The sequence below is a fragment of the Mizuhopecten yessoensis genome, unplaced genomic scaffold (genome assembly GCF_002113885.1).
Source record: "Mizuhopecten yessoensis strain PY_sf001 unplaced genomic scaffold, ASM211388v2 scaffold716247, whole genome shotgun sequence".
NCBI lineage: Eukaryota > Metazoa > Mollusca > Bivalvia > Pectinida > Pectinidae > Mizuhopecten > Mizuhopecten yessoensis.
Window position 1 is genome coordinate 20,077 of NW_018480021.1, and position 12,948 is coordinate 33,024.

Genomic DNA, 12,948 nt, shown 5'->3' on the forward strand with positions numbered 1-12,948 from the left:
GGGGGGGGATATTGCAGGGAGGGCTAATATTAAAGGGTTGTTTTATTGATATACTTCACTTTTATTGTTTATAAATGTTGTACTCATCTTTTTGTTATCGGAATAATATTCCAGTAATACAAACATGATATACATATAGGATTCGAAAACAAGTGCAAAATACTTATAATGTTAATCCGTCTCCTTTTTGTGAAACGGCGATAGGACGGCATTGAGTAATATTATATATATAGATATAGATATATGGAAGAGAAGAGGATGGGGGAAGAAGAAGGGAAAGAGGTACAAAGGGGTTTAAAGACAATGTTTTACTCATCTATACTGATAGATGTAGTATGATTGGCTGACGATGGCGACTCTAGTAAAAGTACAGGTACCGGACTCCATCCTCCGGAAAAATTTAACCCATAATCTGCCTTACATCATTTGCTACGGATGTTTCATTATTTTTAATGACAGATCGGTTCGGTTGAACTCAAGTGGCGCTTACCTTGTGATATAACTCTTGGTAATGCAACGGTGTAAATTATTTGATTGCGTGCCTCCTTTATTGATTTTTTTCTAATATTAAATACCAACATTAAATTGTTATTTTCCAATTAATAAATCGAGAGTCCGCAGTTCGCAGTTTCCTTTATTTAATGGAAATATGAAATTCCGTTCAAATTCCGTTCAAATGACGTTTAATACAAATATTAACATTCTTAATCCAATCTTATTGGTAAACTAAGTGTAAAGGTAAACGACAAACATGGAACAGCCTAACGTCACCTAAATGTTTGTTTCTTACGGCGATCTTACATCATGGGAGACAGGGGACACTGGCCGTGTTGCATTCATAGACTTTTAAGCACAATTCTTTTGGAAATGATTTTTTTATTTGCATAGAAACTATTGGTATAAATAAATGTATTTATGACACCAAAAGGAGACATGACTATGGAAGATGCCCTTTTTGGAATTAACGTGAGAAGGTACGCCACATTTCCTGAAAATAAAAATTATCTATATTACGTAACTTTTCTTATTATTGAGAAATTGCAAAAGATGGAAGGTTTCATGAATAATTTAAGATTTCCCTGATGCACTGTAATATCAAAATAGGTTTCTTTCCGACGGTGCTACACGCACAGTGTTGTAGCATTGCTTACAAAAGCTGTGCTTCAATCCACAATTCCGGATTGTTGTTTTCTTTTTTATGTTCATTCTTTCATCCGAATGTTTGGGCGATTCTCGGTACACTCTAGTTTTTACCTTTGAGTAGCATAGTTGGAACCACAATTTAAGTCCATACTGGAATACAGCTTACTATTGTTTTGTTAAGTATAATTGTATTGTATATATGTGTTTTTTTTAAATCAAATCAAATTGCTCATAGAAAATTGAATAATGTTTACATCATTGAACTCCGAGTATAACTATACATTCAGTCATTTATATATAAAGATAGCGGCTGCTCAACACCACGAATCCATTATTTTGATCATATATGCGGTCTCGGAAGTACGCCGGAAAATGCAGAACAAATGATGCAAATACTTAAAAGAACATGTTTAAGTGGCTGAAATCAATACGTTTCACAACATGTCAGACCAAAATAGGGCAAACTACCGCTTAAACTAAGGTTGATCTAAATTATTTTGCTACACTAACCCTAATCTGAAGTTTGCCTTAACCGGCAATAGATGTGTATGATAAAGAAAAACGAATGTCCGGTATATGCTGTTTCCGAATACCGGCTATTTTTGGGTTGATAGCTGTCGAAAACTGACTGGATATTATATCTCCAATGAAAATATTAACAGATAAATATTTTCTTTATAATCATGACATGTTTATCTGTACGCCTGTATGCGGCGTGCCACCGAAAATCCACAGCAACTCAATGTGATGCACATGTTCTGCAGCGAACGACACAATAAATGTATCGATGAAATCGATTTTAATTTAGATAGAACTTCTCTTGTTCACTGCCTGACCGATGAAATACATTGTATTTTGTGTCTTCTGATCGTGTAGCCGCAGTTTCGGATTTTGATTTTGACCTTCAGATCACAATAATTCGTGACTGGTCAGAGTTGACTTTCCATTGTTAAAAAGAAGGATGACTACACCATCAATAGAACCATTTCATAGCGTCTCCTGTTTAATGGTATGTAACGTTTCCTGTCGCGCGCATGTATTACGCAATGAAACAGCTCCTTCCTACAGTCCGAGTACGGCTCGATCCAACAGCGCTAAAAATCGATGGCTAAAAGGCAGCAGTGTATTGGGCTTGTACCACAAGGCTTACAAATGGCGCACCGACGCTGGGATAGTGGCAGAAACGGCGTTTAAACGGAAAGCATCGTGGTTATCAATACTTAATAACAGTCTAGGATAGAATAATGTAAGTTCCCCTTCAAGTATACCCGTCTTGATTATTTGTGTGACAAATACAAACACGAATTTGTTTAATATCAGCAGCTCTTCTTGCAATTTTCCTCAAGTGGAACTGTCTGCGAGAATTAATGAATGTTAGTTTCCCAGGGTCGAGTGATTGGAAATCCATTTTAGTTTTTTTCTGCTGTATCTATGTAGGCATGTGTTGATAAACTGTGTCAACGTTTTTAAAAGGATAACTTGTATCCCTCACTCTATTCCATTATCTGTATATCCTTTGGAAGAAATTCTCTTTGTCAGTATTAAAGGCATGTTGACCAATATCGTTTAACAACAATAGAACCGGAAGTACCGGAAGTGAACACAGCAAAATTATGTGGGTCAAAATTGTTGATGTATTTTAAAGCTCAATCGATACTAGTAAAATTTAAATGAACAATGTCAATCAATAACAGTTCTGTTTCAGCACGTGATCAGAAGTAAAACCCAGCTCATGCCCATAGTCATTCCGGTTTGATTTTTAGGATCACAGATAAATTGATAGAATACTGAAAGAGAATAAATATGGCGCATGCGCGTGGTTTTCAAGATTCCGGGTGAGATGCATATGGCTACAAGTAGAGTGTACTGAAGGGAATTGTTCTTGCAGCATGTACGTGCCGTAGCTTATGTTTTCAAGATTGAGTTTATACTTAATCTGATAAGATGGACGCACACTGTCACACAAAGTTTTCGATTAGGAAAAATATGTTTGGGCTAATATTGCCCAATATTGAATAATATTGAAAAAAAATCAAAACAGTTCGTTATGAGAAATAGTGCTTAAATATCGCATGCTATAAACGACCCGTGCCATTCGTTCTACTGAAAGCAAACATCCGCTAACTAGTTATACCAAAGATGATACTAGGTGGTCGGGGGTGCAGTGGAAAGCGCACTCGCCTTTTACGAAGACGACCGGGGTTCGACTCCCCGATCGCACGTGCAAGGTATTAAGTCACGTGCCCGAACACGATGGTGTACTCCGGGTACTCCGGTTTCGCTCCACATTAAGACTCTTTGCACGCTTCTACTCGAGCCAACAAGAGTGATTAATATAAAATGTAGGCTGATAAAAAACGTGTTTCACAATTGCTGTGGGGAAAGTTTAATTTACTGCTAATGTAACAACATGACGTCACCAATGCATTACCGTCAGTCGGGAATGGAATGTGTGACGTCGACCTTGACCCATGTTTACAATATACAGCTCACATGTAACGTACATACATGATTTACACCGGGTTGACACCGCTCTATCGATCGACATAAATTACAAAATCGTACAACAAAATAACTGCCAATGCTATATAAAACATTTGTAATTGGCATTAAATATTAATATAAAAGCTGTTTAGCACTATGTTATACGTACAAACAAGCTTCCCGCCGCCAACTGTTGCCATGTTTCATTTCCTTTCAATAGTATACACCAGTACTTATGGGCACATGAGCTCCTGGGACAAACTGGTACTTCATGTAGCTCAGTGTATCACCTAATTACCCAACTAAAGGCCACATTGTAGGTTCGAACCGCTTCACAGCAGTTTTTTTTAATGACACATAGAATTTCGTAAACTTCAACTGTCAGAATTTAGCTATGATTATTGTATTATAAAAACTATCAAGTTGCTCAATTCAACACAGCTGTACAATTCAGTAACATCACGTAAGGAAGTAACATGTGAAAGACCGGCGTTCTTCCTTGAAGAAAAACATTGAAACCGGGTAAGGGCTTGAATAAAATCAAACTGTCACATGCTTTATAAATAATCGACGTCGGATTCTTTAAAAAATTGCTTTAATTTTACAATATCAGAGGTGAAAAGGCTCCATTAAATAAAATACTAGTTTATAAAATTAATGGTGTATGTATCCTTAATAGTGTTTCGAATATGCCTATAACATCAGTGGTAAAAAGATACTACGAAATATAAAGTTTATAAGATTAGTGGATCCTTAGAAAATTTCGAATCAGTGGTTAGGGGCTGTAACAAAATTTAAGAAATATATCGCTTCAGAAATGTGTCTGGGTAAGGATCCTTAATAATGAATGCAAAGGTAATTAACGTAGCAGTTTTAAATACGTAATACATGGCTACATACGTGACAGCTTGGGTCTTGACTGTCAGCCTATCGAGATGACGGGGCCTTCGCCATACGTTGGACAATGTACAAAAGTAAAAAACTATTTAAAGAAGGTATTTATTAAAAAAAATACATTCCGTGTTGCGTACTGAAACTCTTGAGTATAGACTTGACTCCGATTACATGGTCGCATTTGATCTCCTGTAACTTTTTCTACGTCGTGTTCTCTCAAGCGTCGGTGTATATGTAGAAAAGACACTGAATTCTCGTTTACTATCTGTATCATACTTACATGTAGCACGCATTCATCTTGATTTTGGGGGATGCGGTAATGATGGACACAGGGACGCTTGTGTACCTATTTACTGACGATATCACTATTATTCCTAATGATAAATGTATTAAAAAACATCGAAACACGTGTTCCTGCTTTGGGCTCTTTGTTACTGAAGAGGAGTGAAAACTAGGAGATCAGCTCCGGATCCGTTGTTGAGACAGCTGACAGTGCTGTGTAATATGTAGGTACATACGATATCGTGCGTCAGGTGTCGCCCTTGTGTGTCTCGCGAACATTCGCGAGTTTGTGACTTAGTTCATGTGGACAGAGCTCTGTGCTAGGGATGCATTATCCTTTGGTTGGTACTCGACAACTGTGTTCGGAAGCTTCACATTGGACGGGGAATAGCGCAACAGTGGTATGGAATCTAACTTTATTACTTCCATCATGCGAAATGTTTTGAATCAATATTTGCTCGAGCAGTGTTCGTCTCTGTTGCAATGCATACAACTTTATTATGCCGTTCATGTAGGAAATGATACATTTTTGTCCAAATTATGATATTAGTTTTATTGTACTTGCGTTTTATATTCTTCAGAATATCTGAAAATTACAAAGTCTTGTAACTTGATTGCGTTAACCTTACTTGTGTGTCATTTCACAGAGATAGGTAGCCGAATTGTGAAAGTGATCATCGTCCTTTTTTTAATGGTTGAACTAAAAGCAGAAGGAATGCCTATGGTTGCATTTAAACCATGTACATTAGTAACGCAATGGTAAGACGACTTTTTTTCTACAAAAAAGGATCTTTTAAACGCAGCCACATATAAGAATATTAAGTTTTTTTAATTAGGATAAAACGAAAATGTCTTGCTGAATTGACTATGGTTTTGTTAGGTTGTGTCTTTATTCATTCAAGTCTACAGTATTAATACATTGCTCTCGTCTATAACAATTAAAATTACCAATTCACATTTCAGATTAGTACAGTAATGTTCCATTACTTATGCTCATTGAAAACCATTGATATCGCATATAAGATTTTTTTTACATCACAAATGCAACGCTTCTTCCGGTTTTATGAAATTTAGATGAGAAACAGGTCACAATGGACATAATTGGAATATATTTTATTTCCATTGATTTTTTAGTTGCCTCATTAATTTTGCTCCATTCCTGTGGCCCTTTTTTATGTAAATGACTTTTTTTGGTCTTTTCGAGCAGCAACTGTTCTTTACCGCCCACTCCTCTTCAGTGATGGAGTATGACGTCAAGTTATATACTTGAGGCTCGTTCCGTAAACTCGCCGTCATGCAAACGCTTTGTCCTATGCATTGATCGATTATGTTGCATTTTTCGTCTTAGAATATTTCACAGGCTCTTGGAATTGTTCTAGGAATGGTGAGAGATAAAACGAAATATTATCTTTGTGTATGCGTGTGTATTTAATGTAATTCTAGGGACAGTTGTGTCATCTCTGCAATTCATAAATCAAATTGTTGAAAAGGCTCAGAAAAGCAAGCCAAGACACTGTATTAGCCGCGGCGGAATGGTGCCCCAAGGTAACTTGTACAGATACAATGCCGTGAAGTGAATCGTTTTAAACCGCTCCTGTGTTCTTGTTGCGTGGTGCGTTATAAACATTTCTGTGACCTTGATGCACATTATTTTGCTAACGTTCTCGTTACCTTGATGCACAACATGATGTATTTCGCGACCTGTTACAAACATTATTATGACCTTGGCGCACTTAACTTCCCAATGAATTGATTAAACAGTAGTTTTGATTAACAAAAAAGAACACAGTGTCATATCTATTTGACATTCATATATTTTTCTGCCTTATTTGCCTTACAGCGCCTGTTCTTGGCGAAAGTGCTTTAATGAATATACAAAATTGGTATCTGTTTTACCGTATGTAATCGGTTCGTTTCTGTGGTCTGTCTAGAGTCTATTACCTCCTCTGTTGTTTTGTTTGTGAACTTTTGTTGTTCTGTTCCTTTTTCTGTCTGCTGTCTGTGAACATTTCTGTTCGTTTGTCAGTTGTCTGGACTCAGTTCTGCTCTCTTTTCTGTCTATTTTCTATAACCAGCTGTTTTCTGTTGTCCTTCTGTTTTCTGTAATTAGCTTTCTTCTGTGGTCCGTCTGTTTCCTTTGGCGAGTTCTGTCATCTTGTCTGTCTGATTCCTGTGATAAATTTCGTTACTTGGGCTGTCTGTTGTCTGTAACCAGTTTTGTCCTTTTGTCTGTCTGTTGTCGGTAACCAGTTTTGTCCTTTTGTCTGTCTGTTGTCTGTTACTTGTGTTGTCCTTTTGTCTGCCTGTTGTCGGTTACCAGTTTTGTCCTTTTGTCAGTCTGTTGTCTGTAACCGGTTTTGTCCTTTTGTCTGTCTGTTGTCGGTAACCAGTTTTGTCCTTTTGTCTGTCTGTTGTTTGTAACCAGTTTTGTCCTTTTGTCTGTCTGTTGTCTGTTACTTGTGTTGTCCTTTTGTCTGTCTGTTGTCGGTTACCAGTTTTGTCCTTTTGTCTGTCTGTTGTCGGTACAGTAACCAGTTTTGTCCTTTTCTCTGTCTGCTTTCTTATTAGTTTTATTATCTTGTCTGTCCAGTGTCTGTAAACAACTCTGTAACCTCGTCTGCCCTTTTTTCTGCGGTAAGGTATATTCTGTTGTCTATCTTTGTCTCAGAACAGCACACCTTTTTGAATCTTTGAATATGCTGTTTCGCTACACTTTGTTAAAGAATAAACCTTATTATGGAACTTTGCCATCCCATTCAGTCTCTGGTACTGTAGGAAAGCAGCAATGCTCCCCGGGGTCCCTATTCGTGTATGCCAGTACGTATACTGCTCCATGAAACAGCAGTGCTGCCGGAGAACTTGGTGTGGTAATACATTCCTGAAAACCACCATTGTCCAGGGACCTAGCATTACCATTTACACGCGGCGCACACATACGAACAAACCTCACAGGACAAGACCTTATATACGGACAAGCCCCTCACGAGCGCAGGCGCGATCTCCAGAACCACGATATAAAAATTGGGAAAATAGGATGTTTAAAAACCAGTAACTCGTGGTGCGGTATTGTATCGCGTACTGATCAGTCAACTTTCATCACGGTCTATAAAAGTAATTCATTATAAGCCATTTATCAGAATTGGGTTTTCATGGGGCAACCAGCATGTGTGATGCGAGACGGAATATCAAGTTCCAATAAACCATATACGTTCAACATGGCGGCCTACGTACTATAGGTTTTCTCACGTGCTCGCCTGTATTGCACGAGGTTTGTCGTCTGCCATGAGTCGATACAAAGCAAATTAGTGTGAGTTCATGGCATTTGTCCATTAATTTTTCATTCTATGAAACCTACATGCCTCTCCTCTTGGCATCAGTACAAAACAATGTATGTGGACAGGTTTTGTCAACTTATTTTGATATGAATATTCATTTTTAATTCTGAATACTTCCTCTCAGTTATAAATGTTAATAATTTATCATAGTTGAATGCTTTTATTCAAATATTTATCTAAGTAGAAAGATTATTACAAAATTATTCGAAACATATTTAAGTGGCTGTGATCAGTCCAAATCTTACAATAAATGGTTCAGAAATAGAACCCTACATACGGCATATGAATACGTATACAACACAGATATGGGGCATATAGTGCATGTATATAACACGTTTGCATACGGTTATACAGGTATGGTGCAACACAGAAATCACAATTGCTGACATTAGACAATTACATCGGAAAAAACGAGAGAGCATTGGGACAACTAATATGTGCAACAGATAAAACGGACAACCACTGCGTAATAAAACCCCTCTAAGGCAGCCATATTTTAGTATATAGTAAAATATCAATAAACACAATTGAGACGCCAAAGTTAACGGTGGAGAAAAGTGTTAAACATAGTTCATAATAAAGATAGTGGGCGACCATAGTTTACGACAAAGGTATTGGGCGACCACAGTTAACGACAAAGGTATTGGGCGACCACAGTTAACGACAAAGGTATTGGGCGACCACAGTTAACGACAAAGATATTGGGCGAACATAGTTAACGACAAAGATATTGGGCGACCAAAGTTAACGACAAAGATATTGGGCGTTCACAGTTAACGACAAAGATAATGGGCGAACATAGTTTACGACAAAGGTATTGGGCAAACATAGTTTACGACAAAGGTATTGGGCGACCATAGTTTACGACAAAGGTATTGGGCGACCCGTGTTTACGACAAAGATACTGGGCGACCACAGTTTACGACAAAGGTATTGGGCGAACATAGTTTACGACAAAGGTATTGGGCGACTACAGTTTACGACAAAGATTTTGGGCGACCATAGTTTACGACAAAGATACTGGGCGACCACAGTTTACGACAAAGATTTTGGGCGACCATAGTTTACGACAAAGATACTGGGCGACCACAGTTTACGACAAAGATTTTGGGCGACCATTGTTTACGACAAAGATACTGGGCGACCACAGTTTACGACAAAGATTTTGGGCGACCATTGTTTACGACAAAGATAGTAGGCTACCATAGCTTACGACAAAGGTATTGGGCGACCATAGTTTACGACAAAGACATAGGGCGACCATAATTACGACAAAGATATTGGGCGACCCGTGTTTACGACAAAGACAACGGGCGACCACAGTTTACGACAAAAGTATTTGTCGACAATAGTTTACGACAAAGATATTGGGCGACCACAGTTTACGACAAAGATATTGGGCGACCATAGTTTACGACAAAAATGGTAGGCGACTGTAAGTCCGTCATACTTAACCACCGATATAGATCGGTGCCAATGGTTTTAGCCCGAGTTCCCTCCTGCCCAGACACCTGACTTCAGACATTTTCCCAAACCAGATATATATCTGTCGACATTTCTAAAGTCTGTTGTCAAGGCCAGAGGATACTCAGGTTACAATGGTTTCTGACTTAAAAGAACTTGATGACTTACTCAGTCCAAAACGTACTCAACGAGCTCTTAAAGATATGAATTTAGTCCATCTTGCAAAGATATACTTTACTACGACGTAGGTAAGTTTGTATAGTTGTAAAAAGATAGCCCCTTTATAGAGAATAGGCCCCTCAGGACACATAACAAACTAACGAGAGATTCAGTAATAGTGACATGAAGATAGGCTGACTTTGAAAATGGTCATTTGGTCATTGCTGTCCTGAAGACATTCATTTGTAAAATGAATTATTTTAATCTGGCAAGGACCATGACGCTTAAAATTACGATCTTTCCCCTTCCCTGTATCTGTGCGTCCTTTTCATCAGAAAAAGCGGGTAGTGTCTTTGATATGTCATAGTCTCAAATTCAGCTTACAACCAGGTGCTGTCTGCCTGGCAGTGTATTCTACATGGCACTGTATTCGACATGGCACTGTATTCGGCATGACATTGTATTCGACATAACAGTGTATTCGACATGGCACTGTATTCGACATAACAGTGTATTCGACATGGCACTGTATTCGATATAACAGTGTATTCAACATGGCAGTATATTCGCCATGGCAGTGTATTCGACATGACACTGTATTCGACATGACAGTGTATTCGACATGGTAGTGTATTCGACACGGTTTACACCGGGATTATAAGTCTGTCTGACAGTAAATATGATATGGTACAATGGGTAGATAAGTCGTCTGTTTGACGGTTAATATACAAGAGTTCATCTGTTCAAAGTTTGACAAGCTTCATTCGTCTTTTACGGAAAAAAACAGTGAAATATCTAAAAATTTCCAACATGTTTGTGGTTTCTGTCTGTAAGTGATGATTTTGAATCCCTATGGATACAGTTTTAGGTTTGAATTTCTGTGTGTTTAACTTCCATACCAGATGGACCTTTGCGTTTAGTTATCGTTAAGCTAACCAATCTTTGAACGATTTGCCCCTGATAACAATGACTTTTGACAGCGGAATACCGGCCGATTATGTTTGCGTGTGAAATTGCATAAATATTTTGAAATAAACATATAAATAACAATTTATGAATCCACAATGAAACATAGGAATACCGCGGATATTAAGAACTATAATTATAAAACGATCTCAATTTTATGTATTTTTGGGAAATGACAGTATAATAATGTTACTGAAAACCAAGCGGACGTAAATTGGATTTACTGTAGTGTTGATGTACGTTGATTTAATTCTCAATAAAAGATAAAAAATAACGTGTACATGAATACAGTATATATACCTTATGGTTTCTGTTTACGGCATCGTGTTTCAGCGATAACTTATCATTGTGACGTCAGCAACATGTTGTTTATGCGATTATGCAAATCAGCATTTAATCAGCATACTGTGCTTGTGAACAAGATATTTTATAAGGAATGTTTTATGAAGGCTAGTGACGCGTCAACAAAATGTCAGTGATCAAGTTGTGGAGTGTAACCGACATTTTCAGTGGCTTTTATTTCTTAAATTTAAACTTGATTAATTTACAACAACTTTTCGATTGAGTTGATTGTTCGTTTGTTCGATTTAAAAATTGATCGATCGATTGATTTTATTGTTTTAATGGCTTATTAACAAACCGTAGATTTCAAAAGCGTATAATAAGGATTAAAACAATGAAATTATAAGTTGACATGTCGAGAGTGTGACAGAATGGATATAGCAAGAGGATATTCGAAGGGCAAAATTGGTATATCTAGAGGAAATCCGAACATTCTCTTGAAAATAGCCATAAAATACATAATTTCCCTGCGGGTTTTTTACTACCACAAAGTACGTATTTTCCTCCCCACTAGCGGGATTTTCGAGAACTAAACGTATCAAGGGAACGTAATAAATATAATTGAATCCATTAGGAAAATGAATGACATCAATATTTTATCACAAAACCGTGTGTATATCGGGTTGATGGACGTGCTATGGTGTCTGCTGTATGGTCGTATCGACACAATTAGAGAGCATCTTTAGGAATAAGTAACGAAGACCGCGCTCATACCCAGAACTACCACATCAAACATAAAATGGACATGTATTTTGCCAAACGGGTTATCAGGGTTTTTAGAGAGATAGTAGCGTCCCCACGAATGCCAACGTGATATACACTGTTTCACATTGAATCTGGGCAGTGACTGGAAACGTTTCATCATTTATAATGTATTATATTATATCTGAAATTATTAATATAAATTTATTTTATTATCAAATCTTCATATCAAAATTGAAGAATTAGGGGCATTTTTTTTCGACAATATATTACGTGTAGCTAATGCACAGCCCTTATATTTTTTTATTGGGCTTTAGAAAATATGATACACTGCCACACTTGCACGCTTACACAACACACATGGAGGCACGTGCGTCCTTAAATGACCTAATATGTTAATAGGACGTCAAACAAAATGAAACCAAACCAAACTGTATACATGTAATGGGGCAATTCAGCGTCGTGCTTTACCGTATTTTACCGACGAAAACCCCAGGCATTTGGGTGGTCTAATTGGCCTATCAGCTTATACAAATAATAACGCGTGTTTGTAAAGCTGAATCGCGTCACCGTCAAATTAATTCTGGTAACTTCAGAAAACCAGACACAACAGCTGGTCTACCAGTGTAAATAAATACAACGAATTGCAGCGATGATTATCGCAATGATTGGAACGACGTACGTAGCGCGCGGAGCCGATTCACAGTTATGAGAATGGAATGTGTTCTTTCTAGCCGTGTGGTGACAAACGAATTAGTCAGGTACATTTAAACCAGATGAAGTAGTTAGCATAATTACTGCTTCAGTTCTTATATCGTGAATATACCGTTTTCATAAAGGACAATGCCAGATCTTCACTGATACAGTAGGGTGTGTGTGATACGCGGCCATATATAAAAATTATGGTAGTCAAATCTAAATTATCGCTGCTGTTAAGTGCTTTTTCGCGAAAGTTAAAATTTCGAGTTACAGTCTTTAAATCTTTAATTATTTCCCCAACCTTATATATTGTTTTGCTTTGTGTTTATGCTAATATCATGTTTAACGAGTCTGATATTGGGGTGTTATGGTTCATGTTTATACAGGCTCATGTTAAAAAAAAAAAAAATGTGATAGCATCATTCATCGTTCGCTAACAAAAACAATTTGTGGTGTGATAATTATTTACATATGCACA

At 37.4% G+C, this 12,948-nt stretch overlaps 1 protein-coding gene across 12 annotated transcripts in view; it reads left to right on the forward strand.

The window, feature by feature from the left end:
* LOC110442316 (sodium channel protein para-like) overlaps positions 1 to 12,948 on the forward strand; it is a 162,664-nt gene that overhangs the window by 9,225 nt on the left and 140,491 nt on the right. For 6 of the 12 annotated variants that reach the window (XM_021485851.1, XM_021485858.1, XM_021485860.1 and 3 more), the window contains exon 1: positions 4,826 to 5,204. The exons of 3 other annotated variants lie outside the window; for them this stretch is intronic. The gene's annotated coding sequence lies outside the window, so the exon portion shown is untranslated. Of the gene's footprint in view, positions 1 to 4,825; positions 5,205 to 12,948 lie in introns of those variants that run through there. 3 more of the 12 variants (XM_021485862.1, XM_021485863.1, XM_021485864.1) reach the window with 1 other exon arrangement.